Here is a 27,360-nt window from a genome sequence, read left to right as displayed (position 1 = left end):
CTGTCATCTATGACACAGAAGGCAAGGATGTGCTAAACTGGTTTGATTCACTTCTTCCGAGCTGTGCAAGTAGTCCAGACACCAGCTGTGACTTGACACAGTAAAGGATGTGGTATTCTGAGATTTCACTGCTTTCTATGGAAAAAGAGACCTCATCATGGTCTCTTTAACATTCAAGTGGACTTTTTGACATTCTTTAAACATATCTACTTTTTTTAAGGATCCTTGATGGTGTCATCCAACTCAGTTTCTTTACTAGGTTAGTTGTTATGATGGGAATCCTCAGTATGTCGCTCTAAAGCAATCCACAGGAAATTAAAGAGGAACTCACAGGCTGTCCACCGATACAAAAATTTAGTTTTTCCACGTGTGTAATGCAAAAACAACGTATATCAAAATCCTGGGTTAAAAAATGGCTCCTTTTTACCATTGAATCAGAAGAGTCCTCAATGTCTTCCCACATATCTAACAGAACTTTAGGAGATACAGTAAATTAAAAAGTCTTAGCAGAATCATTACTAAACTTTTCTCTGTGGCACATAAAGACTGCACAGTCATAGCTGGGTAGCTTGTTCGGCCAGGAAGAACAAGATGAAGTAAAACAAAACCAGATAGGAAAAGCAGGCACAGGACCCTGAGACCAGCTGGAGAAGAGCAGAATAAAGATGTGAGAGAGGGAAACAAATTAAAAATCAGATACTGGGATGGGGAGATTTGGTGGTGTGAGAGGAGAAGGAGAAAGGGAGGGGACCATAACCACACTTCTATGGCTCCTGCATTCCCCTGTGTCCTGGTTAGAAGCAGCTGCCTGCACACTGGCACCAATATTGCACTCTGGCACCCCTCTTCATGCACACTGACACCATGACCCACCACTGTTTTTCCTCAACAGCCATTTCTAGAGACACTGGGAAAGAAAAAAAAAAAAAAAAAAAAGAGAGAAAGAGGGAAAGAGTGAGAAACCCTGCAAAAATTAGTGGCCAGTCTGGATGGGGTTTTTGTAGGAAAAGGGAAGCTGATACATATAACATAATTGAGAACAAGTCATTTCTCTCACTAAATTAGTGCTTATAATTTAAAGCTCTCAAGTGTACCACAATTTTTCCAAACTAGGATTTCTCTTTTTTTAGCTAAAGTAAAAGAGCAACTGATTAATGCATTTTGGAGGTACGTGGCTCAATCTCTAATCTAACTGTAACTTTCTTCGGGGTGCTTTAAACAATCATTAATGCTTCAAATTCCAGCATCCAAAAATGTCAACAGGAAAGGAAGTGCTTGAGGGGCCCCATTGACACCTTTGGCTTATGTCTTTGTAACAAATGGGATCAATAAGAAAATAAGGAACTTAAGGAGGATTATTCTCATTCAGCCAGCACATTTCAGCATTTTCTCTCACCTTCACTCTGAAAGTTAATTTTCAGTTAAGACTCTTTTAAATACAAATATAAAGAGCACCGATTCACATTTCATTACTTTCTTTCAAATATTACTTTACCTCTGCATAATATTGACAAACATTTCTAAACCATTTCTGCATTTAATTAACTTACTCAGATTCTTGGTGAATCACAGGTTGTATTAACTCACTATTTCCACCTGGAAGACTTTGGCCTCACATTATTAAAAACATAAGTAAGAAAACCTTGATAGCTAAGAAGACAGAAACTATTGGACAGTACATTACCTGTCACAATTTTGCTATAGTATTTTGAGGTAGAGGTGACCTAAATAGTTTCACAAATCTCCTAACTCGGGAAAGAAGCCTGCAATAGACTACACTTTTCCTTGCTTTGTTTGCTATCATGACTGAAATTTGTGAAAGAGAAAGGCATTGAACATGTCTTATGTCCAATTAAACAAACAAGAAATAAACAGTCCTTGTCTCCTTGCCCGTTCTAGTTTCAATACAGATCAATGAGAAGTGTGCAGCAGCAGACACGTTCTCAGGCACTTCTGCATAATGTGCTTTACATGCTGCCTCTGGCAAGGGTGTGGATAGGTCTTTGCACTCCATCTCTTTGTATGTGGCCAGGTGCCATGTATTCATGTATATATTTTTGATATAAATGCTTGTTCTTGAAAAATGATCAGAGGTTTCTGGACAGTAAGGTCAGACTTTATTTGCCTGAGCTGCTGACACTTTGCAAACAACTCTGATCCTTGAAAATCTCTGTGTCTTGGGGAAGCTCCACTCCCCTAACCAAAGCAATTATTTCTCACAGAATCATAGAATGGTTAAGGTTGGATAGGACTCTAAAGATCGTCTAGTTCCAGCCCCCTGCCATAGGCAGGGACACTTTCCATTAGACCAGTCTGCTCAGGGCCCCATCCAGCCTGACCTTGAACACTGCCAGGAATGAGGCATCCACAGCCTCTGTTCCAGTGCCTCACCACCCCCACAGTAGCGAATTTCTTTTGCATATCAAAAATAAATTTCCCATGTTTTAGTTTGAACCCATTACTCTTTGCCTTACCATACAGTTCCTGATGAAGAATCATTCTCCTGTTTTGGATCATAGGTGTCATAGATGGCATTTGTCTCTGAAGAATAAGAGAGATCTCTCTCTAATGACTTATAAATGGATGAGGAAAATTGAAATGAGGCATACCATGAGGGAGGAAGAAAGAACTTTTTTCTCTACTTTTTTGCTTCTCTTTTTAAGTGTCATTCCTCAGGAAATAATAACTTGACTGATTCCTGCATTTCAGTCCAACTCACATAAGTATCTTTCACCTGCAACAGGAGTTTGAGGCTCTCTACCTGATGAATAAGGAGTCCCTTCTAGACTTTTGTTTTCATTCATGTTGGGTGGTCTTCTCAGGATGAGTGATTTTCAGATGAACCACAACCAAAAAATGAAAATATCCTTCAACAGAATATTTCTCTTCAATTTCCTAATACTTTTCATCCTGTTTGTAGTTCTCATACTAATTTACAAAATCTTTTCCAGAAATGGACAGACTAGACTATGAAAACGCAAATACATATACAGATGATACAGATAAAGACATAAAATGATGCGATTTTAGGAAATTTTAAAAGCCATAGAAAAATGCAGATGGGAAATATGTGCTGAGAATGGAGCAGGAAAAGGTCTTTACATGGAAGTCTGGGCAATAAACCAGAGAGTCTTCAGGGTATCTCCAATTTTGGATGACATACAGTCACAGAGGGTAAGATCCTGGCTAGATCTCAGCGAGTAGCATGACTCCCATTAGCATCAGCGTGGTCATGATTTGATCCACAATGCATGAAAGAGACTGCCAGCTCCTCTGTGCTCCTGGCAAGAGGAGAGGGGCTGCACCACCTTATACCTACCCTAAGTGACACTCAGCTCTCACACACAAGATCATTCCAGCCTTTGAGACTCTTCTCAGCACAACTGCATTTGGTTTTGATTCGTGTGGAAATCCGTGCTGCTATAGAGTTTCCAAAGCCTGTATGTGTCGCCGGCTAACCACAGAAGTAGTGGATTCCAGCATTTCCTGTGACATTTAGGAGGAAAGTCAGGCCAGCTCTGCATGGTTTTCAAAATCCCAGTCTTCACATAAAAGCTGTTTTGGGGGAAGGAGAGGAACACTTGAGTGCCGCAGGCACAACCAGTTTCTCAAGAAGTTGTTCTGCTCCCTGCAGTTGGCCAAGACAGAAAACTTCTAAATTACTATCTTCACCACAGGCACACATAAACTTTACTGGTTCAGAGGAAATAGCAAACCATGCCTGTGTTTCAGAGATTAAGCCAAAGTTTTTTCTTTCTCTAAACGGAACGTTATTTTATTTCATAGGCCCTTTTTTACACTTTTATGTTTTCCTCCTGGAACTTGTGCTTCCCTGTGAATTGAGCAGTTGGCTCCCACATAAGGCCAAGTGTGCTTTACAACTGTCTGTCTTCAGTGATGACAAAACTTTTCATCTTCATGGTTGAGATGGTAAAATTTGATTCAGGGACCAGAGGTTTTTCTGAGATCATAAAGGATCAGTAATGTTCAGGGAAATCTCAGGGAAAAGAGACCATCCAGCCTTGGAGACAAAGGAATGAGATCTTGCCCTGGGCAGTCCTGAGGTGCCCCAGTGATGTTTGCAGAATATGGGGCAGTAAGGATGGTATCCAGACCCCTGGCAACACACACAGAAGGGGCTTAGGGATATATTCCACTGAGTAACACAGGGACAAAGGATTTGGTGGTGGCGTGCAGAGGAGAGACTCTTTCAAATACAGTGGTTATTCTCCGTACTTTGGGTGAGTGAACTTGCAGAAACACATTTTAACAACACCTGACAGATAATTCTTTCACAGATCTACAGTTTTTTCTCCTGTTTAGACCATGCTTTCTAATTCAAAATGTCCAAAAATCATACTGCAAACCTGTATACCTGCAAGTCAGATGCAACACAACATGGGATCCCTTGCTCAGCTCCAGCAAGGCTTTGCCACTGCAATGTCTTTTAGTTGATGCAAAATGTTTCCTCCTCACCAGATTCTGCAATACCCGTGTAACATTCTGCTTGCAAATGGGCATCCAGTTATTCATGTAGCATTTGGAATATGCTATGGCTCAGTTTAATGCTATTTGATAAGGCTAAAGAGGGTCATAGGAATACTGTGCCTGTATGCCACAACTTCTGCATATAGTTACAGCAAAGAAACTGAGAAATTTGGCTTTGAGAAATACTTTGTGTGCTTTGGTAGAGTACTAGACCATAATTAATCAAGTACAACATTTTCTTTTAGCTGGTACTGGATGAAAAAAACCCTTTCTTTAAGAGGTCTGATCCAGGACGGTCCTGTCAGCTCCTATTTAGCTGTCCTGAGGGCTGCTTTGCAGTTAGTCACAACTTCTGATTCAAGATTTCTTACGACTGCATTTTTGCCTCCCACAGGTAAAGACTGAAGGCTGCCTACTCTTGCACTTTGTGAAGGAACAAATATGGATGTGTAGCTGGAAATGCAGCCTGAAAGGCAGTCATTGCTGCCATTTCTGCCATACACAGTGGGAAGGATAGAGGTACCAACTACTGGTTTGGGGGTTTTGTTCTGTGTTTGTCTGTTGTGTAAGAGAGACAGAAACCTCCACAGCTGGTATCCCACTACAGTCCCACTGGTGTTCTCCACCACTCCAAGGGCTGGCATCAGGATGGAGCCACAGCTCAACACGCTTTCAGAGTGGGAACAGCTGTCCCTCACCACAGCAGTTACCCATCCCCAGCTGGGAAGTGGTTTGTGAGGAAAGAAGCACAAGGAGGACAGCTGGTGAGCAGTGTGAAAGTTGAAGGCCCAGGCAGGGGTCAAGGGGCACACAAGGGAAAATAAAGCAACACGCTCTGAACTGCATCAATTTCTACCAAAGAGAACTGGAGACAATAGAAGGGACACATGACTGCTGGGATCCCTGTCAGTGGTGACTTCAATTCTATCCATCATTTTCTTCAGGTTTCTCACTTGGAAACGCAGAAATAGCCCAAGAAATGCCTCAGGACACAAGAAAAATTTTATGGATGCTTTAAGAAGAAAAGAAAAAAAAACTAAAAAAACTTGACAGAGAAAATTTCTTTCAAAACAGCAAAGTAACACACAAAGATCCTTGCTTTGATCAAAAAATGAACAGGTGCATTCAATAGTTAATTATTATAAACAAAAAAAGATTGGATTTACTCTGTCAAGGTTTAATATCTGTAACCCTTCAAACTCAGCTGTTTAGCATAGCACGCTTGGTCTGTAACTGTCTTAGAAGCCTTTCAAGGACAGGATCAAGGAATAAATGCACAATTTCATACAGTGTGTTGAAGGATTTATCACTACTTTCAGTGTGCCCTTCTCAAAGGAAAATTGTCTTGTTCAAAATATATATGGGGGTGGTACTGAATGAGCCATCGGATAGGAACTGGTTTGGGGTAACACACATTTGGTAACAGTACAACTCCATTCACTTCTATAAACTAAATCTGGCTGGAGCAGTGTACTAATATGAGGTGATAGTGTATATATTGATTTAATAAGTGTAGATATTGCAAACATTTTCACAGCTGTATGTTGTTAGGAGGATTAAAAATGGGCAGGATCAGATTGAGCAAGATATTTGACCAAACTAAATGACCTAGAGCCAAGCTAGTTACATTTGGAATTATTATTGGCATAATAAATTCACTACACTGTCCTGAGAAGAAAACACCTTTCACTATTCAACCAGATCTAGTCTGTAAATCAGACTAGAGCTTTGTTCCCTGTTGTTTAAAAAAATCATTGGACCATGAACTGTTACTTAGAAATTTGCTCCAGATAGATTCAGTTCCATTACTTTCTGAGCTTATAATTTCTTATTAATAGTTAAAATAAACAGAGTGATATTAATCAGTTACCCACAACTTTGATGAATCAATCATCTGCTTTGTAGCTGTTTTATAAATGTCATATCCTTCTGTATTGGTCTGATTTGTAAATACTTAGGTGTCTGACCTCCATTCAAAATGTGCATTATTAAATTTAGGATCATCATGTGCTTCTGTTTCCCATTTTTTATCAGCAACACTTTTGATTTTAAAAAAGGGCTGTGGCAAACTGGAACCAACTATTAAAATTTACATTAATCATTAATAAATATTTTGAAAATTGTCAAATGTTCTACCAAACATGGTTGTTACAAACTGACACTGATGTAGGATAATGATTAAAAAAGCATATTCAAACATCCTTTTTCTTTCATTCTCTCATTCCAAAATTAAATATGTTTTTGTAAAAGATGCCAAGTCTTTTAGTTGCTTTCAAAGGCAGCGCTTTTTCTTAACAAGAGTTGAAATCATCAGCTCATTTCATATACTAAACCACAAAGAAATGACCCTTCATGTTGCTCACAGCTCTATAAATTCCTATTTTTTTTATAAAGATCAATGATAAAGCTATTGAAATTAGTCAGAATGAACACAAATCAGACTTCATTTCACACACCAAATGTTTGTGGTAGGAAAATTTGGGGGGGAGAAAAACAAAATCAGGAAGCAGATAAAATTTCCTGTTTGCTTCAGAGAAGTGAGTGGTCTATGAGCTGCATATTTCTGAGATAAATATTTAGTAAAATAAAGTATCTTTGCAAAATTTGGGAGCTTATTGTTGAAATCAGCTATGAATTTTTGTCTTGCTTCTTGACAGAGGCAGAGCTGTGTTCTTTTCTGCAAGACAGGAATTTTACTTCCTTGAACTTCCAGAACTTTTCCTCCAGAATAATAGATAAATTCCTTGTTAATTCCTCAAAAAGAATATTTGGCTATCAGGCAAAGTAATCTCACCAAGCAATAACACTTTGTTATCAAAAGGGATTGCATACCAAGCTCAGTGAATGTGTATTTTATAGGTACAGCTAAAATATATGTTATATTAGCATATATAGGAAGGAAATGTTTCATTTCTTTTCGAAGAAGGAATTTATTTATTATCTCTGTATTTTAAACTAGGCATGCTCTCTCTCTTAGTGGATTACTACATTCTGTTACAAAATGGGACACTGGAACCTAAAATTTAAATTAGGCAAGAAAGTAGTCTGTGTCCAGTCAACAACAACTCTTTTTTGCCCAGGAAGGGCTGCAGAGGCATGAGAAGCTTCAACCAGGACTGTGCCTCTGCAGAGCTCAGCAAAGCCCCTTAGTGCCCTGTGTGGCTTGGGACTGACAAGCCAATGGGCTTCATATGAAAGCTGCACCCAGAAGAAAACAGTCCTTCTCCATGGAGTGTGCTTTTCAAGACTACTAGATCATGGATAAACTCTCCCTGCTAGGGATTGATGCAATACTTAAAAATGAACAGAAACAATTCCTGAGGTGAAGCCATATGAGAAGGGGCTGAGGCCACGTGGGAGTTACAACTTCTTTGTGAGGAGAAGAGCAGGGACAGGCACTGATCTCTGCTCTGTGCTGACCAGAGACAGGACCTCAGGGAATGGCCTCAAGTTGTGTTGGGGAGATTTGGGTTGGATAGTAGAAAAATGTTTCTTCAGCCAGGGGAGTGGTCACAGCAGCAAACCTGGTCCAGCACTCCAGTCTGAGTTCCAGAAGCATTTGGACAATGCTCTCAGGCACATGGTGTGACTCTTGGGAATGGTGCTGTGCAGGGCCAGGAGCTGGACTCAGTGATCCCTGTGGGTGCCTTCCCAATCAGCTTATTCCGTGATTCTGTGTAATGCTGTGATTAGACATGTCTCCTATTCCAGGGCTGCTGTGCTTTCATTAAAACCATTTAGCCTGAATTTCTGATGTCTTTGCTAAGTGCCTTGACTTTTGGAGTACCATCATAAAAGTAGTAACAACACCAAGTCTCCTATCTTTATGTGAGTGCAGTTTCCATCTCCAAAGAGATGAGTCAACAGGAACAACTGCCCCAGTGACTTGGTGGAGGTACCACCACCAAAAGTTTTCAATATGAAGCTGGACAAGGTGCTATATAATCTTATCTAGGCCTTCTTTCCTACAAAAAGTGGGACCAGATGATCTTTTGAGGTCCCTCACAAGCTGTGCTATTCTGTGATTCTATGAACCCTCTCATTTCCACTCAGGTGCCTAATTCAGGATTACAAGTCATTACTTAGGTACGTCCAGGAACACATCCTATTAATTAGCTTAGGCTCTTTACTGCCTGTAATGAATCTCATTATTAAGGAATATTCAGGGTGTGCAGTGCAGTTCTGTCTGACCTGCAGTCCTACCTCAAGATCTTTAATCTCCAACATGTCCATGCTGGTGAGGAACAACCTGCTGTGTCCATGTGCAATCACAAGACCTATACTTTATTTTTAATAAATTAAGCTTCATATCATTACTTGCCATTCTTTGACACATTTTTCTGCTGTCACCTATGTCCTCAGAACCCCATTTGCAGGGTCCTCTCCTTCAACATTCAGGTACCTACATCTTGCTGCCTTCAAATGTATTGTCTAAATTAGGCTAGACTACTCTGTAGGAAAGATCTACACCTACAGGTTATAGAAAAAAACAATATTTCATCAGAAATTACATCACATGTTTTTAAAACATCAGAAGGATTTGCAGGGGAGAGGAGTGATGGGCAGGGTTGGGGGAATTGCTGCTGTTTAATGTTATTCTTACCATCCTCTCAGCTTTTACTGGAAGGTTCCTAGCACATCTTTTTGAGGTAAGCATGCCAACCACTCTATAGCTGTGGAAGTGATCTTTTGCCATGTTGGCACAAAAGCCTTAGCTATGCAGTGCAGATAAAGCCACCTTAAAGGCAGGCATTTTGTTTGACCATTTAGCTAAGCTGAGGCCTGTCTTTCATAAGGCTTTTTCATCTGCTCAAAAGATCAGTCACATTGCAAATGAAGAAGTGTTTATAACTCAAATGCCCAAGGCTGGACCTGATTTAAATGAATTCTGACCTGAAATGAAAACCATTCAGAGTTCTGATTTCAGCTGATAAAACTAGGCTTTGACTTTAAATACTGAGGTGCAAATGTGGGTTCAGGAAGACTCTTACGACTGCTCTTAAATATTCCTTTAGAAAGCTAGCTCCCCAGAAGGAAAGTCCCAGTGTACTAAGGAGGAATTGCTCAAGACTTTCAGAATTAAACCATGGAAACATTAAACAAGTGCAAATTTATTCCATGTCCTGAACTCCTGGAGTCTCAGAGCAGACAAAAATTAGCATAACATTTCTGAGGTGAGACCTCTGTTAAACACTTTCCAGACATTTCTCCACTGGAAAACTTCTCCAGTGAGCAGAGGCAAATGGAGAAAAGCAAACAGGATTTGAGCATCCAAGTCCTTTAAGCATCTTTGGATATCCTAACTGTGATGAAAACATTTTTCACAACAAACAGATTCTAGAAAATCAATGCAATATATGTTTATATGTGTAAAATGTAATGAAACAGACCAATGCTAAGTGCACTATTTCCCTTTTCCTGATTGGATTTTATTCGGGTTAGAGGAACACAGATTAGGTGTACCTTCAACAAAATAAAATGCACCCAAGTGAAATAGTTTGTTTGCATGAGTATCAACTAAATAAAAATATAACAGCTTGTTTACATGACTATGATGGTCACCTAAATAAACTGTTTAACAGATAGTTATGAGATAATTTTAGAAAAAGACAAATACTTGATAAAGATGCAAGTGTCAACTTCCAAAATAACCCTTAGAGAAAATTTTAAAGAAAGGCTCCTGTAGTAGAGGCAGCAGTTGCAGAACCCAGACTTTTTGTTTGACTGTAGCAATTATCTCCCATATCCTCAGGTTATATAAAATGTCTTGCAATATCCAGGAATGGTAACTCAGGTCTTCCAATCTTTCTGCTCTTTACTTTGTTTAACTACCCATAAAACATGAAGATTTTGAACTTCAAGGCAGTAAGTGAAACCAGACAATTATTTATTAACAACATCCAGCTGGGAAGCACTTTGATGGCAGAAAGCAAACCTTTTCCAATACACTCGTGGCCAGATTCTTTTCACATTAATTGAGATTGACTGCTCTTCTCTAAGGCTCCCCCAGAGCACGCAGTAAAACACACTTTTAATTTAAGAGCTCAGCATGCCAGCATGTCTTGAAGCACACTTCCACAAATTCACAACACACTGGGCAGCTCTCATCTAAGTCACGCAACTCCCACTCAAGCCTAAAATTACAACCTTTTGTTGTTGGGGTGTGCAAAGAGTGAAACTGGAGCAGGAATCTATTCCTCCATGGATCTGTATTGCTGGGGATGCCCAGAAACTCCAAATGCCGTCTGCTGCTGGGTTTTGTGAGGTGTCAGACAATTGTTCATCCTCCAAAGGACTGTGGGCATGTTGAGCACATATTTGCAGCTTCTGATAAGATTACATATTTTACTGATAAATGCACTGTGGGAATACTTACTAAACTGTGAAAGATGATGAAATACATGCAGACAGATCCTGTTATATATCAGGATGAATTCTAACAGCAGCATGCTGACATCATTCTGCTCAGAATGAGAACTGGTTTGTCTTCAATGGGAAGGTTTTGGGTTTTTTTTTTTAATTGGAGTATATTGTTATGTTGATGCTAGTGAATCAAATGTTCCTTGAGTCTTTCTTTGGCATCTGTGCCAACCAGCACAGCAGACCCGTCATCCATATGAACAAAACCTCCTATGTCAAAAGCAGAGCGTTTCAATAAACAGAAATACTCCTTGGTACTATGCAACTTACTAGCACAAATGTATTTTATGGGAGGTGGATTGAACCCCTCCATTGAATGTGCATTGTAAGAAACCTTAGTGACACCCATGATATCAGTCAGGATAGAACTTAGTCAAACAGAGCTTATTCAGTCTCAGCTATGAACATAGTTGAGAGGGTTGAAAGATTTGTTTGCAACGGCTTTGCAGACCTGTAATTGAATACTCAGGGCAATTGCAACATGAAAGACACCTTCATTCAGCTTGCACAGAGCTACCAAGTTCAGATAGAGAGAGAAGCATGCCTTTGGATTCACTAACTGCTCTCTGACTCTATTATTGCTGATTTCCTCGCACTTGGAGCTCAAAATAGATTTACGTGGTGCTGAGCTTAGAGAAACGTCTTTGCTTCATCTGTACAAGACCAAGGCATCCTCTTGCACAGATGGTCTCCAGTCACTGCATTTTTCAACATAAGTGTGCATATATCAGCCCACAGTCCCAGTTCCTCAGCCTTCCTGCCCTACAGACCTTTGTGTCCTTGCCAAGACATTGGACATCCTTAGGAGAACACAGATCCTATTCAACTGAATAAAAAACAACCTTAACACATAGAAATCGGCTACAAATGTTCAGAATAAAAAACAAGCCAGAATGTGCCTTTCTAATTTATTTTCTATATTTAAAAAAATTGCACCAAACATTTGTAGTCCATTTGTGATATTATGACTTCCTTTACTGTATAGTTTTAATTTGTTTGTCTTATACTCTACCAATGTTGGCTGTTGTTGTCTCCTGCTTTTATCCAGATTAAGAGCAGACCTTGAAGTCTGCCTCACTATTTTAGGAGAGAAATTATTATGATAGCTGCCATGGATATTCTCTGCTAGATGTTGATCTGTTTTAAGAAGAGATTAAGATTGGACTGTCTTTGTTTAAAGAGATCTAACCCTCAAAGCACATTCCTACTACAAGTATACACATTTACACATTTTTGTGCCCCGACTCGGTGTAATTGTGTGGAGGAGTGCATCCTTTTGGTCAGATAATGAATGTAACACATGATAGAGCACTGTAGTACAATGTTTTTTCTGGCATGAGCTTAGGATGACTGCAGTCATTAAGGGTGAAGCCGTATTATTAAAGGACACACTCCCAGATTAAGCAGAAGAAATCAAAATAAGCAATCTAACTCATAAGTGTAGTGATACTGAAGTTAATTTAAATGTTAGCAATTATATATATATATATAAAACAAATATTCATTGCATATTAAAAGAACACCAAGGATATGCATGTGATGCATATATATACATTGGGTGGCTATATTTGCTTTTTAAGGCTGTAATACTTCCAGCACCACTGATTAAAACACAGTGCAATTGTTGCTGACTGCAGAACTTCAGCCCAATGATGGGTGATGAAAACTGTAGCAGTCACTGGTAAAAGTAACAACATGAGGGGCCAGGAATGAGGGCAGCAAACTGAAAAGTGGGTGAACTCACAGTGGGGTGGCAAACGAATGAAGAGTAGCCAGAAAATACTCAAAGACCATGTTATCTGTCTTAAGAATCTTTCCACATCCTGTTTGCCAGCAGAAGAACGTTTGTCCTACATCTGGCCACCCTTGATGGCATCTCAGACCATAAGGAAGGACCCACGGACCCTTCCCAGGCTAGGAAGGAGCCTGGCCAAGGTAACTGCTAAATGTTGAATAACAACATCCAGGGATGTTTGTCAGAAGAATTGGGGAAGTGCAGGTTTGGGTGTGCAGCAACCTCTATAAGAAGTCAGCTTCCAGCATACAAGGTTTGTCCAGTATTGGTGTCTGAAACAAATGAGGCTCAGTCACAGACCTGAACCCACACTTCAAGAAAAAAACAGGTAGATTTTTAGGGAGCAGAAGATGTAGAGTCATTGGCATTACTTTTAAGAATCTGTTGTCAGATGCGTAAAGCCAATGGGGGCTTTTCCCATAGCAAACTGCATCCTACATTGCTTATCTCATGTAGGATGGTCTGCTAACCTCAAAAGCAAGTTTATGTCAAGTACAGGAAGCCACAAAAGAGTCATTTAGTTAAATTATACCGATAGTTTAGTAACAGACTGAAAACATCTATGTTTTGCATTATTCGTAGATAAGGATTATATTGATTTTTACCTTTATGTCTTGATCCCAATGGTCATTAGTTTCTTCATGGAGGAGGCTACTTTCCATTACTATATTATATGCATAAACTTAAATGCATACGCTTTTAATTCATGTTTATTTGCATGTAGCTGAAGTGCAGAAATTGTCAAAATCCCTATTGATTTCACCAAGGCTCCCCAGAAAGTACAGTAGTTATCCCACAGAAATGTGATTAGTAGCTCTGCCCTTCATCTTGCAGAGACCTTCACTACTTTTACAAATGAAAAATATTTGCTGCAAGCACAACTTATGTCCCTGTGGGAGGAGGGAGGAACAGTTCACCCATTCTTCAGTGAAACAAAACCAAAAATTTATTTTAAAGCTGAGCAAACAACCTCTTCTCAAGAATCTATTTCCTATGCAATTACTTCTACTGGGAAGTAATTTCTCTCTCTCCCCTAGGATTACAGAAGGTCTAAAGGGGAGCTTAAAAACAATTCTTATTTTGAAAAGACAAACAGAAAGGAGTCCAACTTCAACTTTATTTTCCTGAGATGATAATAGAGATATTTTTCTTCTGTATTTTCAAGATGCTCAATGACAGGTTGAGAAGTTGAAATGTTACCTCTAATTCCAGTCCCAGTCAATAAATAAATATTGGTCCACTATCATAAGACAATTACTAAGAAAGTTAATGTTCTGAAACTTGATTTCCAGCATCCAGGGTCCCGAATACCCTTATTCCTGAAAAGAAACATAGAGTCAACCATCAGACAGTTTTGTTGGCATAGATTATTTTCTTTCATACACTTCATTATATACATTTCTCTTAGCTATAAGTACCAAGCAGGTTTTTATATCAGTTTTTGGTTAATGACTATTCCACTTGCTTAAGAAGGAGCTTTGGAGTTTCATGAAGGCCACCAAAGTAGGTGAAAAGACCAACTGAAGAAATAGGAAGATCCAAAGGGAAAAAAGAAACAAACAAAAAAAAACAAATAATAAAAAAAACAAACAAGTAAAGGTTTTGAAACTTTGTAAAATTTAAATATAAAGCAGAGAAAACTCAGAACTGTGGGTACTGAGGGTGTGGAAACACAACACAGTGATTTTGTCTTCTAACAGTCACTTTCCAAAGGTTTTTACTGCCTAATTGGGCATTTTTAGAGAGGTCCTGAGCTCTCTTTTCTCCTAGAGCTATGAGAACATGACTGAAGTAAACTAGAGCACTTTGCATTGGTCCTGAGTGACTCAGATCTACTCATGGTAATGGCTGACCCATAAAACCTGTCAGTTCATTTAATGAACCGCAGCTCTTCTCTATTTTACTTCTAAATTTGGGAAATTGAAAAAAAAATCTCTTTAATGTTACCACAAACTTCTTACTTGTTTGTACTCTCTCATAACTGAAGATCAGGAAAGCATTTCTGCTTTTAAAGTGTCAGTGAGACCTCTCACTGTTTTTGCCACCCCTGTTAACCACGGCAACAGATCACCAAAGACATTCACCAGACTCTCTTTTCAATCTGGGAATAACATATAGCAGCACATTATAGCCTTTCACTCATTCCTGAATTTAAGTCATTCTACCATCATATGCCAATAAAAAACCTAAAGGCTGTGCATACTGAAGATTTTACCCAAAACCAAGAGCTTCCAGGAAAACATTGTGTTCAATTTCCCGCATCTGATGCAGAAATCTGACGAGACACTGTGAGCACCTCATATGCTTCAGTTCTCCAGGTTGTCAGTACTGTGTGACTGTGGCATCTAAAGACAATGAAACTAGGCACTTAGCTGATTTGTTTCCAGAAATCACTGATAAAAAAATGAAAAAGCAGAATTGCAGAATCAGAAGTGAGGTCTGGAGATCATTTAACATCACACACAAAGTAGGGCCAGCTTCAAAGCTACTCAAGGTTGTTCAATGACGTCTCTGGTCAAGTTTCCAACATCTGCAAAGGTGGAGCAGACTTCACAGCTTCTGTGGGGAACCTGTCACCATGTTCCAGAAATCTCTTCACACCCCCATGAACTTAGTAGTAATTTCAGTGCAGATTTTTGAAATTTCTGAAAATACAAAGGAAGTCTCAAACAGAAGAACCTATGGAATACTCTTGCTCAGAAAGATACTGGGAATGAATGAATGACAAAACTTTGTCAATTTGTAACTGGATGGGGATTTAATTCTTGAATTCCACTTGCTGGTCAATCTAAACATTAATCCACATATGGCACTTAATCCTCAATTTCTTCCATACCATGAATACTTCCATACTATTTTAAAATAGTTTAAAAATTAATTCATATTAGACCTCCAAAATTTCATGACACAGGAAGTATTAATCATTCCTCTGTACTAGCTGAGCCTGGATCCTGGTCTAACAATGATCTGCTTTGATATGGCAACTCCATGACTTTAAGTTTCTTCAGAGATTTACATCTCCCTGTCACCATTACAACTCAGAGAAGTTAGTCCAGTAATAGCAGTAGAAAGGCAGAAAGAATCTCCTTTAAAAACTTCAAAAGAGCAGGCATTGTGGGTATAGGTTACCAAGATTTACACACCCAAGAATCTGCAATTCAAGTATGATAAATACAATGGCTAATTTGTAATTTCTTTTATAAAGAGACAAAGAATGTGGAACAAAACAGAAAAAATATAGACATCTGTTACTAGTGGTGCAATGTAGCTAGAAAGTGAAGCCAAACGTACATTTAAAAGAAAAACAATAAACTGGAATGCTTCACCAAGTTAGTAGTTGGGTCTCTGTCTCTTGAAAGCGGTTTGACTAAAACAAAAACTATTTCAGAAAGTTCTGTGGGGAGTATTAGGGCAAAAATACGATTAGAAGATCACAATGGTCATTTGTGCTCATTTCCAAATGTGGAAAACACAGATTCACAATCAGAATAAAACAGTCTTGTTAAACTGGGAAATAGTCTCCCAGGGCATATACAAGAATCCTTTTCATTTGACTATTTAAAACAGAACTGAATTATCTAGATGTACTAAGGATATATCCTGTCTTTGTCATGTTTTGGTGGGTGGAGTGAGTCCTTTCCAGTTCTAATGTTAAGGTACAAAGCTATGAGGGCTATCTTCCAGTTATGGGAACAGGGAGAGAGGAGGAAGGCTGAATGTTCCTTATCTCTAAAAGCTGGGTCCCAAACAAAGCTTCAACATAATATGATGCTCCTGAGCTCCACAAGCAAAATATTTTCATTGCTTAAACAGAGTTGTCAAAAAAACAGCACCAACGGAATAAAGCAATTGGAGACAGGAGGAAAAAAACCCTGAAATTGTGTTTCCATTCCAGAGTTTTTAGTGTTGCAACCATGATCTATGGCTCCTAACAATATTCCGGGCAGTAGCTGTTAAATAAGGCTGCATAAATCCATTATACCCTTGGCAGATCAGTATTCCCAAAAGGCTCCTGTTCTGTGTTTCTTCTTTCCAGGACAGGACAGGGTTTTAAGAATGTTATTTCCAGGGCATTTAAATCATGAATCTGAAAGTAAAATAAATATTTGTTTTGCAACCAAACCTTGATTTCTGCAGAAGAGAGATACCATCCAGTTCTAATGTTTTTCTTCCAATCAGAAACTGACTATAAGCAACTGATCCAGATCCAAGACGCAGTGATGGAGTACAAGCCTCCATGACCTGCAGAGTATTTTCCTTCTTTAAACCCCAAATCATTTAATACTCATTGCTGCTTCCAAAGGAACAGGTTCCCATCAGAGTGGTGTGTGGCCAGTTGTCCACCAAAGGAGACAAGAAAATCATAATTTTCTGTGTTGGCTGGGGTCACACAGAAGCAGCATGATGTCCATCAGCCGACCTCCCACTTGGATGGAACATAACTATTTATTCAGATCACTTCATAAGTGCTACTCACTTAGGAACAATGTTTGAGCACTGGCACCTGGAGCTGGAGTCAGTCAGATATTATATCACACTCCAGCCCCCTCAAGAGCCCCCACTTTCTGCAGGAACTCTGCCCAAGGACAGATGGATGCTGCACAGCCCTGGGGCCATGACAACAGCTGTGCTGCCAGAACACAGATTATTACACTGGTGACTCTCAACAGGACACCTGAAGTGCCATTAATCCTCAACATCTATTCTCTTATTCTTCTGTGTTGAATTTTTAAAATTACATCTCATGAATACTAACAACTGCTTGGAAATTAAAAAAACCAAAAAAAACAGCAGAACAAAGTTATACTAAATTATCTAAATAAGCACAGATAGGAGCTATGTTTGAGAGTTGTTACTTGTCTCCATTCAGTAAAATCGAATTGTGAATGTTGTGATAAAATAAAATTTGCTGCTGAACTTTTTGCCAGATTGGCTTTTTGATGCCCACAGAAATACAAATAAAGTTCACAATAGTATTTTGATCTATGGGCCAATGTCATGCTGAAAGGACAGGAATCTTTCTAAGATCACACCAAATAGATTTCTTTCTGCAGTAAAAGCAAGAAGAAGCAGGGAGGACACACAGTGTTCAGATACAGGCAATCTCGATTTAGTTTTATTTTCAAAGGAATTTTTATTTTGCTTTTCCCCTGAAATATAAACTTCAAAGTATTTCAAGAATTTCTTGAGTATATTTAAATATGACTGGATGAGCCAGATGCCTGAAACAAAATGCTAAGTATTTAAATCTGGTTTATATCCCCTGCTCTGAATCATTACTTTGTTATGGCCCCTGCAAGGTACAGTAAAAGGAAAAAAATAACAGACAATAGTAACACATTCAGAAACTTTCAAAGGCTAAACATCAGAGTCTTCAAACCATAAAAAAACATATTTTAAGCACAATCAGTTTTCTTAGCCTATAAAAAAATTGTTGCATGCCTATAAACAACCTATAAAAGGTTGTTGCATAGAAATTAAATATAATTTACAAGCAAAATAAGACAAATGTCATTTAATGAACACCACTGTTTTCCAACACAAGGTTATTTTTTTCATTATGAAGAGAAGAAAAGATATGAATTTATACATAGCAATGGTCTTGTACCTGTCATTTTAAGGCAAAAAGCATTATAAAGTTTGTTGGAAAAGTAAATATGGGAAAGCTTTCAGGCATCTGAGATCTGAAGAAGAGCACGTGCACACCAAAGATTTTCTGTTTCTTCCAACTCCATCTCTTGTGGTGAGTTTTACTACTACCTTCAAACATTGTGATTTTGACATTAAATTAAAGACATTACTTTTAAGTGCTATAAAATAGAAAGTATACTTTTGTCTACACAGAAAGTTAATCTGTACTGGGCTAACACATGTAAAGTGTATGTAACAGCCACCACATTCACAATTAGACACATATTTCCTATAACAGCACCTACACAGGAAGCTAATTGAACACAGTTAATCAAAAGTAGTTGTTTAAGAATAAATCTCCATGTGTATAAATTCTGCAGGATAATCATAATGCTGACAGAAATGTTCCTAGCACTTTAGTACAATGAAATACAACCAAAAATTGATTATACACAGCACAAAACTTCAATTTTGAACAAACAAATTTAAAACAAAACAAACAAACATACAAAAACAACAAAAAATGTCCTTAATTCGAGCCTTTTCTCTTTGGTGAAACTCACCATCTTCCTACTTGGAACACTCTCCAACTGCAACTTGGCAGGTTAGTTTAATCCATTAATATTTACATTTTCTTAGTTCAAATATTTTGACATTTCAGTGATGAAGATGTGATAGCTGCTATTTTAGAAGGGAGTTAATATTTTCTTGACACAGGTTCCCTGGATATACTGAGTTTGATGTTGTTTGTGGCAACTCTGTTATGCTGCAAGAAACTGGTTAATACGAATACCTACATATTTATTTCTGATTTTGATCCCCAAGACAATTTTTTATTAGAAATTGGAACACCAATTGTTTGTAAAATTGTCCCTGTTTCATTAAAGATATTTTTGCAGTAAAATGCAATCTGCATCACTTCTGATGAAAAAGTTTTCCCAAATTCTTGGTAGTACATGAGATTTACCTATTAATGGTTCTATGTAGCTGGCCACTAGAAGGCAGCTACTGCTGCAAAGTCCTGTCAAACAAGGTGATTTATCCTTGGACAACTGTTGCCAAGCTTTTGGACATATTTGTTTCTTGAAGGAAGATAAGAAAAGATGTGCAGGGCTGCATTTATTCATTCTTTTCTAAGAGCACATTGTAAAACAAAAGGGAGAAGCAGGCTGTGCATAAATAGGCAATCAGACAAGGCAAAACTCTGGAAAGCTTCACTAGCTCTGGAAAGGAGAAGTAAATTAAAATCAATAAATACTAATATGATGACAGAAAGAAACACAGCACCATGTATGAAAATACACTTTCAACCTCAACCACATGTTAAAATGAAGACTAGTTTCAACTCAACCCACATCTGCATCACAGAACTTTTTGAAAGGCATTTAGTAAAATATTGTTTGCTTACCCTCCCTTTCTCTTTTCCACCTCCTCCCTCTTTTCTGCCCACATTTCCTGCATTCTCTGAGATGTTAATGTCTTCTGTCCTGCAACTGAGATGGCAAGTCCAATGTCAGAATACATCCAGAAGAAGGAAATCAACGTTGCTGACCTAGAATGGCATAACTAACTTTTTTATATAGTGTCAGAAATCAGATTGTTAATAAAATGACAGAGGAAACATGGTTTCTAGTTTTGTTCCTTAAATGAAAATGAACCATGTGGCAGAGCTCTTCTAAAGAACCAGGAGGTTTCACACTTTCACTCACCTGACCTGAATGTTTTTTTCATGGAGATGAATGTTGCAGCAACTGCCAGGATATTGTGTGTGACGCTTCTCTCAAGAAATATTGCAGTGCATGGGGTCATACTGCCTGGAATCTCCTGGTAAAATGTGTCTTTTTACTATCAGAAGTATTTATTGTGGTAAAACAATAGTGGAAGTTGTTATATCGTTAGCATGGAGTGAGCCAAGTCTCCAGCTTGAACATTTCTATAATAAACACTAAGGAACAGAAACGAATTGTTGTATGCCTGTACAATTTCCAGTCCTTTATTGCCTCAAGGCATCTGTGGCTTTATAAGCAGGCACACCCACCCTCCTAGCATCACTTCCTGGTGTGGACTCAGCCTCCATTTCAGCTACTGATTTGGACATTAGAGCCTAAAAAACTCAATATGTCAGCCATAAAACATATCAGGAATACATGGTGTTTTTTAAAAAAATTACCTTCTGCTGGGACCTTAGCTTTTGAATTTTTATGCCTTTTTCACAACTGCTGCCTTATTATTGTTAAACCCATGCATTCCCCTGCCTGCATTCAGTTTTTTGTGAGTTTGACTTGGCTCAGAAATGAAATGAGAACAGACAACAGCATCGTGTGACTCTCAATGGAAATTTGCTATGAGATAACCAATAGTATTCAAACAATGTTTTTTACTATCTGCTTATCAGTACTGTGAGTTATGTACCTCGGACTTCAAGTCTTGAGATGCAGACCATTAAAAGCAGTGGAATTACGATTTCTAGGTCAAAAGCTCAATCCAAAAAGTTAATCATGAAGTAAAGGAGCTAGGAAGTGAGTGGTACCTGTGATAAGCAAAAATGCTAGTCTAAACAAATGCCCAAATTCCTGGATATAATTCAATTTTCCAGCCTAAATTTCAACATGTTATTCTTCCATCCAAAAACGGTTTAATTTTACTCTGGATTTCAATGAGGATCAAGTTCAATAGGACATAACTACACCAAAAATAGCTGATTTTCACATCATGACTTACTAGAGTACTATCTTTTTTACCTTGGTATAACTTCTCATGTTTTTGGGAGAAAAAAAATAGCAAATTCTCACTATATGTATTATTAAAGTTAACATAGGACTTCCTGACATCAAAAGATTTTGCTTTTGAATTGAACATGTACCTTGGACCACTTACAGAAAGGGAAATCTCTGATTTAAATCTAAGTAAAATGCTAAAGCCAGTATTACCTTATTAATGAAAAAAAAAAAAAGAATGGAGCACTTACTTTTTGAGAGTCTCCATACTCCGGAGGATCTAATGAACCAAATCACTGCTTCATCTGCCTCTTGAGCTGTTTTCTTCTGCACAGCTCGTTCCCCCACAGCAGAACTCACCTAACAAAACATGGGACAGATACAACTTCATAATAAATCTGATAGCTAATCAATAAAAGGGACAGGAAAAGCTTAGAGATTGTGTCCTGTGAAAAGCAGAAAACAGCACTTTAGAGTCAGTTCACTTAAAGGTGACAAGTAAGCAGCAAAGTTGCTACTTTTTATTCTTGAAAGGAAGGAATAAAAATCGAATGATAGATGGGAGTTGTACATCTTCTCGAAGGCATACTGAAGTTTTAATTATTTTTTAAGGGATATCAGACTTCAGCATCCACTGTACTTTGTGCATGAATCACATTAGATGTTTGATCTTCAGTAGTATCAGATATGAAAAACTACAGTTTGTTTTACTTTGTTGACCTTCTGAGACAAGTTGTTAGTAGCAGGTTTCATTTTGAAATATATAGCAGCTTGAAATTCTTAAACTAACTAATAAACTGATTTGCTTTTAATGAGAGGGGTGCCAATAACATAACAGGAACAAATAGTTTACATGGTGTCATGTAAATTATTGAGACTTCAACCCCTTGATATTGTTTAGATATGACAAAATCCTCACAATCTTTGACTTAAATTAACTTTATTTCCATTAGCTTGTGGTCCAAAATAAATTTAGCATAGGAATCATAAGATTACAGTTGCAATTTTAAATGTTTCAGGAAATTTGGGGAGATGAATCTGAAACCAACTGTTAAAATTCTTCAATATAATTTTTTCATTTAAGCATAGGGAGCACAAATAAAACTGAAAATATTCAGTGTAGAGCAGACACATATCATATAAAACACATTATGTTTTTCACAGGATTTTGTCTGTATGTGTTAATCATTGTGTATGTGTTTATATGCAAAATATTTTTGCATATCTAAAAATATGCACAATTTTATTACATGGAAATAACCATTAATAGCAGCTCTCCTTGCTGGCCTTAGTACAGGCACAGCGCATGTAGTTCATTTCAACAAATAGGATGGATATTTATTGCATTAAAGATGTTTTATAAAGTCCCAATTCCAGATATGATGGTTCTAGCTATTTTTCCACTGGCCTTTTGAGGCAGCAGCTATGTTTTTGCTTTGATTTAAATATTTATCCTTTCTCAAATTCAAGACAAATACCTTTTTTGGTCACTGTTGTTTGATGGCATTGAGGGTGTCTACTGAACAAGCACATGCTGCTCTTAAAACATTGTTTTGTCCTAGAAACCATCTGAGTCATCAACAATCTCTGCAAACATTTCTTCACTTTGACTTAATTTAACCATTATCATGCCACAAAGAAGAAACAAGAACTTGCTTTCACGTAATATAACAATAATATGGAAGCTAATTGTGAAGGCTACTGCATTTTTGATTCCATGAAGGTTCAAACCTCAGCAATAGAATTCTGAAAGACACAAACCAGCCCCAATGCAGAAAAATGTGCCCTTGGGAGTCTCTTGCAGGAAGAGATCAAAACTAGCAGTTGTGTCAGACCTGTGCTGTGCTGTTGTTAAGCTGAAGCAGAGAACCCCACCAGGCACACCTGAGTGGCCCTGCTGGTTCTGTGCAACCACGGACTGATGCAACCGGTTGATCTGTTCCTATGGAAGCCTTTCCACATAGGAATGTAGGTTTTTACCCTTGGAAAGCCAAGCTAGCAGAGCCTGTCATGTAAACAAGTCTGCCTGCAGCCTCTTGGTGCCAGCGCTGCGTTAAACATTAGACATAACAACATTCTTTCCCTAGACAGCAAAATTCCCAAACCCTCACCAGCACTGGGCAGAGCTGGCCTGGTTCTCTGCACCACTGTCACAGAGCTGGAGCTGTGAGAAGCAAGGAGCCAAGACAGAAGGCAGGTGGCCACCCAGGTGAGCAGTGGCCTCAGAAGTTTCCACCATCCCTTCAGCCATTCCCTGGGTCCCATCCCAGGAAAATGGACCAAGCAAAAAGACTCTTACTGGTTTCAGTGGGCTGCAGTGCTTCTTTGAGCTGCAGTAATTTGATATTGTGGAGTGAAGCCTGCAATCCTTTCATCTTCCCAATTGCTTTGTATGGAGCAACAGTAATGTTTTAGACTGTAAACTCCACTATATAATCTGTATATGCCTCCCTTTCTGGGCACCACTGAGCTCCCTGCCTGTATTTAGCACATAATACATTGTTTTAAAGTACTTAGCAATGATTAGTAGGATAATAATTTCTAAGAATAGGCATACTGTCCACACTGTACTCTGCCAAAAGGATTTCAGTGTTAGAAAAATTGCTCCTCTGATCTGTCAGCACTTGTCACAGTTGCAAAAAAAAAAAAAAAAAAAAAAAAAGTATAATAGAAATTTTCAAGTTCAGGTTTTTTTCTTGAATAATATCTGTAAGGAAGGACGTGTTAGCCAAATCCCAGTTTGTGTCACCTTTATGGAGTGGGAGACTGAGCCAACAGTGCTGACTCAGGGCCTTCATCCCTTCCCCCAGGACGCCCCCAGGGTCTCAGCAGACCCCAGGGTCTCTCCCCCTCCTCCCTTCCACTCGCCCATCCTCTCCAGCAGTGACCACTCAGCTCAGCTCAGCTCAGCTCAGCTCAGCTCAGCTCAGCTCAGCTCAGCTCAGCTCTCACAGACGTGAAGAAGCTCACGAGTGCTTTGTTGGCTCGAAAAGCCAGCACGGCTTCAGCAGCGCTCAGAGACTCCACCGAATCCCTGCTGCTCCAGCAGAGGCACACCGGAATTTATTCAGCTGCTTTCGGGAAAGGGAGATGTCTCCAAAAGCACCAATCCTTCTGCTCCCTCCAACTCTCCAGCTGGCCTCCTTTGCTCATCTTTTGCCCCAGGTTATTGTTTTAAATTCAGGAATGACAAGCTGGACAGTCAGACCGTATTTCTTCATTGCTTTGTGTTTTCTTTGTATTTCGAGCACTGCACAAAATGCTGGAGGGACCTGCTGTGTTCACACACTTTGTGTATTTTCTGTACTTTTCTTCTCCCACTCTTTGAAATAAGCGTCTTGGCATGCCAAAGGAGAAGCTGAAGTAAACACTTGTATTCTTCAAGAAAATAAGCATCTATTTAATGAACTATTTTTCTTTTTTGCCCCTCTTGTTCAAACTTGAGTTACTGTAATTCTTAGGAAAGGTTATTTTTCTGGCGAAAAACCATGTCATGCAGAGATACCCATACCAACTAAACAGTCTCTTTCAGAAATAATACAGCCACGTTAGGACAGTGCTGCCAGCCCAGTTCTGTGCTAAGTTGTTCAGAGATTCACAGCTTTAGTGTTTGATTGTTTTCATTCAAACTGATGGTCAATAACAATTGATTGATCAATTCTCAGTGTTGCTATTTTGAAATTTTATAAGATGGGGTAATGGTCAGATAATGATTTAATGGATTGATATTTTATTTTTAGGGTTTTTTTCCCTAGAATTAGCTGCTTTATTCACACTTGACTGCAAACTTGCCCTTTAATCTATACCCTATTTTCAGTGTCTGCCACCTCAGGCACACTAAAATTCACAAAAATCATTTGATATATACAGTCCAGCGTGGCAAGATTAGTTGAGACCAATGGAGCAAAATACTGTGACTCACATCTTTCCAGCTAACAAAACAAAGCTATGCATGCTGGCTCCAAGAGAACGGGGTGGGTTTGGATAGGTTTGGATCAACTTGGCCTGTATTTTCAATATCTCTGACAAGGCTTAACCACTTTCTCAATGCTGACCTCAATGAGGTCAACAGGAAATATCTCTGGACCTTCTCAGATTTTTGTTTCCCCCTAATTTTCCCTTCTAAACAACATTTCCTGCTCACCATGGCAAACACTAAGTGTGCCTTCAACAACTTTTCCCTCAAATGGGGAATAAAGGTGTCAAATCAGGGTCCAAGCCATCTGTGCTCACAGCCTCAATGTTTTACTGTCTGAGCAGTGGCTATAGCACTTCTCTTGGCTGCAACCTGAGCCTGAACAGGACTTTCTGACATAGACATAATCTAGAGCTGCTCTTAGCTTCACTGACCTCTTACTAAATAGTCAAAAGAACACACACACACACATCTACCAAACTTTACCAGGTTCATATGAAATTTGAAATTTCACACTGCCAGAGAATTAATATTCTTTACAGACATATCTTTTAGTTGGGGACGTTTTTTTGCCGAATTCTAATTTTGCCAGGGGTTATTTATGAAAACCCAGTAGTCCTTCTTTTGGGCAGCATCTTACCATCTTGTCCTGTTTTGTCCCCACAGAGCTTAATTACAAAATAGACCTGTCAAACTTAATTTAGTTAGGCTTTTTTCACGTACCAGAAAATCTCTTTCAATGTTATATGATGGGACCCCAGATCACTACAGATCATTTTGCAGTGTGATTTCATGCTTATATTGAAAATGTAAAAACATCCAGAGATTAGAAGCAATCACTATCAGGAATAAATAATCTTTTGTCAGAAATCTTTTCACTTACATGCAAATTTAACGCTCAGGCATCTTAAATATTCTCCAGTTTTAGCTAACTGCATTTTGGTTTGCTTTAGGGGGAGAAAGGTGCTTGTTTTTAACAAGTCAGTGTATAGCTCTTATGTTTACAAAGAAAGCCTCAAAAATGTAGCCTACAGCCTGCCTGAATTTGTACGGAACAAGAAATGACAAGACCAAGTGTGAAAGAGTTTTATTTCTGCTTATACTAGACCTGATGGCAACAGGAACACTTTAAATGTCAACAGTTCCACTGCTCATCAAAGCATAGAAGAAATGCAGAAACAGCTCATACAAAAATAGATACTTACTGCATTTGAATGATTACCCCTTGTAGCAGATCTTCAATCACAGACTAATTAAGTGGCTGCCAAGTAGTACTGCAAAAGGGATATAATATTTTTTTCTGAACAAGGATTCAAGACTAAAATAATTGACTAGTAAGTTTTTCTTTTATGCCTAATCTTTCTCCAGTTAGGCAAACGTTTGAGAAATCAGCACAAGATTGCAGTTTGAAGTGAGTTTGTTTCAGCACACTTTTAAAGAAAGATTTTACATTTCTCTGGCATCAGTTTTTGTTTTATTTTTTAAAAAATTGCCTGATAAGTCATTTTTGTATGAACATTTTTCCCATGCTATTTTTCATTGTTACACCATATATCGGGTTGATTAAGGCCACTGAAAGTTTTTTATTAGTTTCTGCACTTAGAGTCTTGCCAAAATAAGTGCTTGTAAAAGCTTTTTAAAATTACCTACATTATTGAACCTTAAGCACAATTTGATACCACTGGAAACTTTTAAAATCAAAACATTTGAAGATGTACAACTGAGCTGCATTCAATATGCAATTCAACTGTACGTACTGTACTCTGCATTCTTCTTGCTCCACACAGAGCTTGTGATTACCTGAGTGTATAAGAAAGAAATGGAAATATTGAGTATCTCTCTGCTGTGCTAAATAATGACAGTTCTGCTGAAACACAGGGAACCTGTATGGCAATGTTAAAAATGACGGGAGGAGACCTCTCCAGCAGCCATTAAACACCACAGGAAAAATGCAGCATTGCACCTCTGGAGGTTGCCAAACACTGCAGAAGTATTCAGGTAATGCATCTGGAAGGGAAACAGCATATCTTTAAGTTAAGCCTACACAAAACTGCAAAAGCTTTGTGCCAGCAGGAGCCTTGGAACAAGGAATGTGATTGTGTTTTAGTTATGATCAGTCACATGTGGCATACACAGAAATTAAACTAATGTGGGTGTGAAGTTTGGCCAGTCCAATTCACCACTCCATGAAATAACACGAGCTAAATAGGTGCCCCATCAATAAAGAGAGAAACATTCCTCTCCAGCAGGTTACAGAGTGTCTTTAGATGGCTGCTGTTCATTTGTTGTGCCCAATTATGAGCAAATGTGATACCCCACAGACTGCTTTTCTGGAAAAAGGTGGAGAAGTCTGCTGGACATTTTTAATATATTGTTATTAAAGTTAACTTTGC

General features: G+C 38.5%; 1 long non-coding RNA gene across 4 annotated transcripts in view; it reads right to left on the bottom strand.

The window, feature by feature from the left end:
- Positions 1-13,472: 13,472 nt before the first annotated feature.
- The window catches only part of LOC148224387 (uncharacterized), a 29,370-nt gene continuing 15,482 nt past the window's right edge, over positions 13,473-27,360 (bottom strand). For 2 of the 4 annotated variants that reach the window (XR_015802873.1, XR_015802874.1), the window contains exons 2-4: positions 21,303-21,411; positions 19,743-19,827; positions 13,473-19,557 (exon numbers count right to left, since the gene is read on the bottom strand). This is a non-coding gene — a long non-coding RNA (uncharacterized LOC148224387). The remainder of the gene's footprint in view (positions 19,558-19,742; positions 19,828-21,302; positions 21,412-27,360) is intronic. The other 2 variants (XR_015802875.1, XR_015802876.1) reach the window with 2 other exon arrangements.

Source organism: Sturnus vulgaris, chromosome 3 (genome assembly GCF_052056855.1).
Source record: "Sturnus vulgaris isolate bStuVul1 chromosome 3, bStuVul1.hap1, whole genome shotgun sequence".
NCBI lineage: Eukaryota > Metazoa > Chordata > Aves > Passeriformes > Sturnidae > Sturnus > Sturnus vulgaris.
This window is presented reverse-complemented; position numbering and strand designations above follow the sequence as displayed.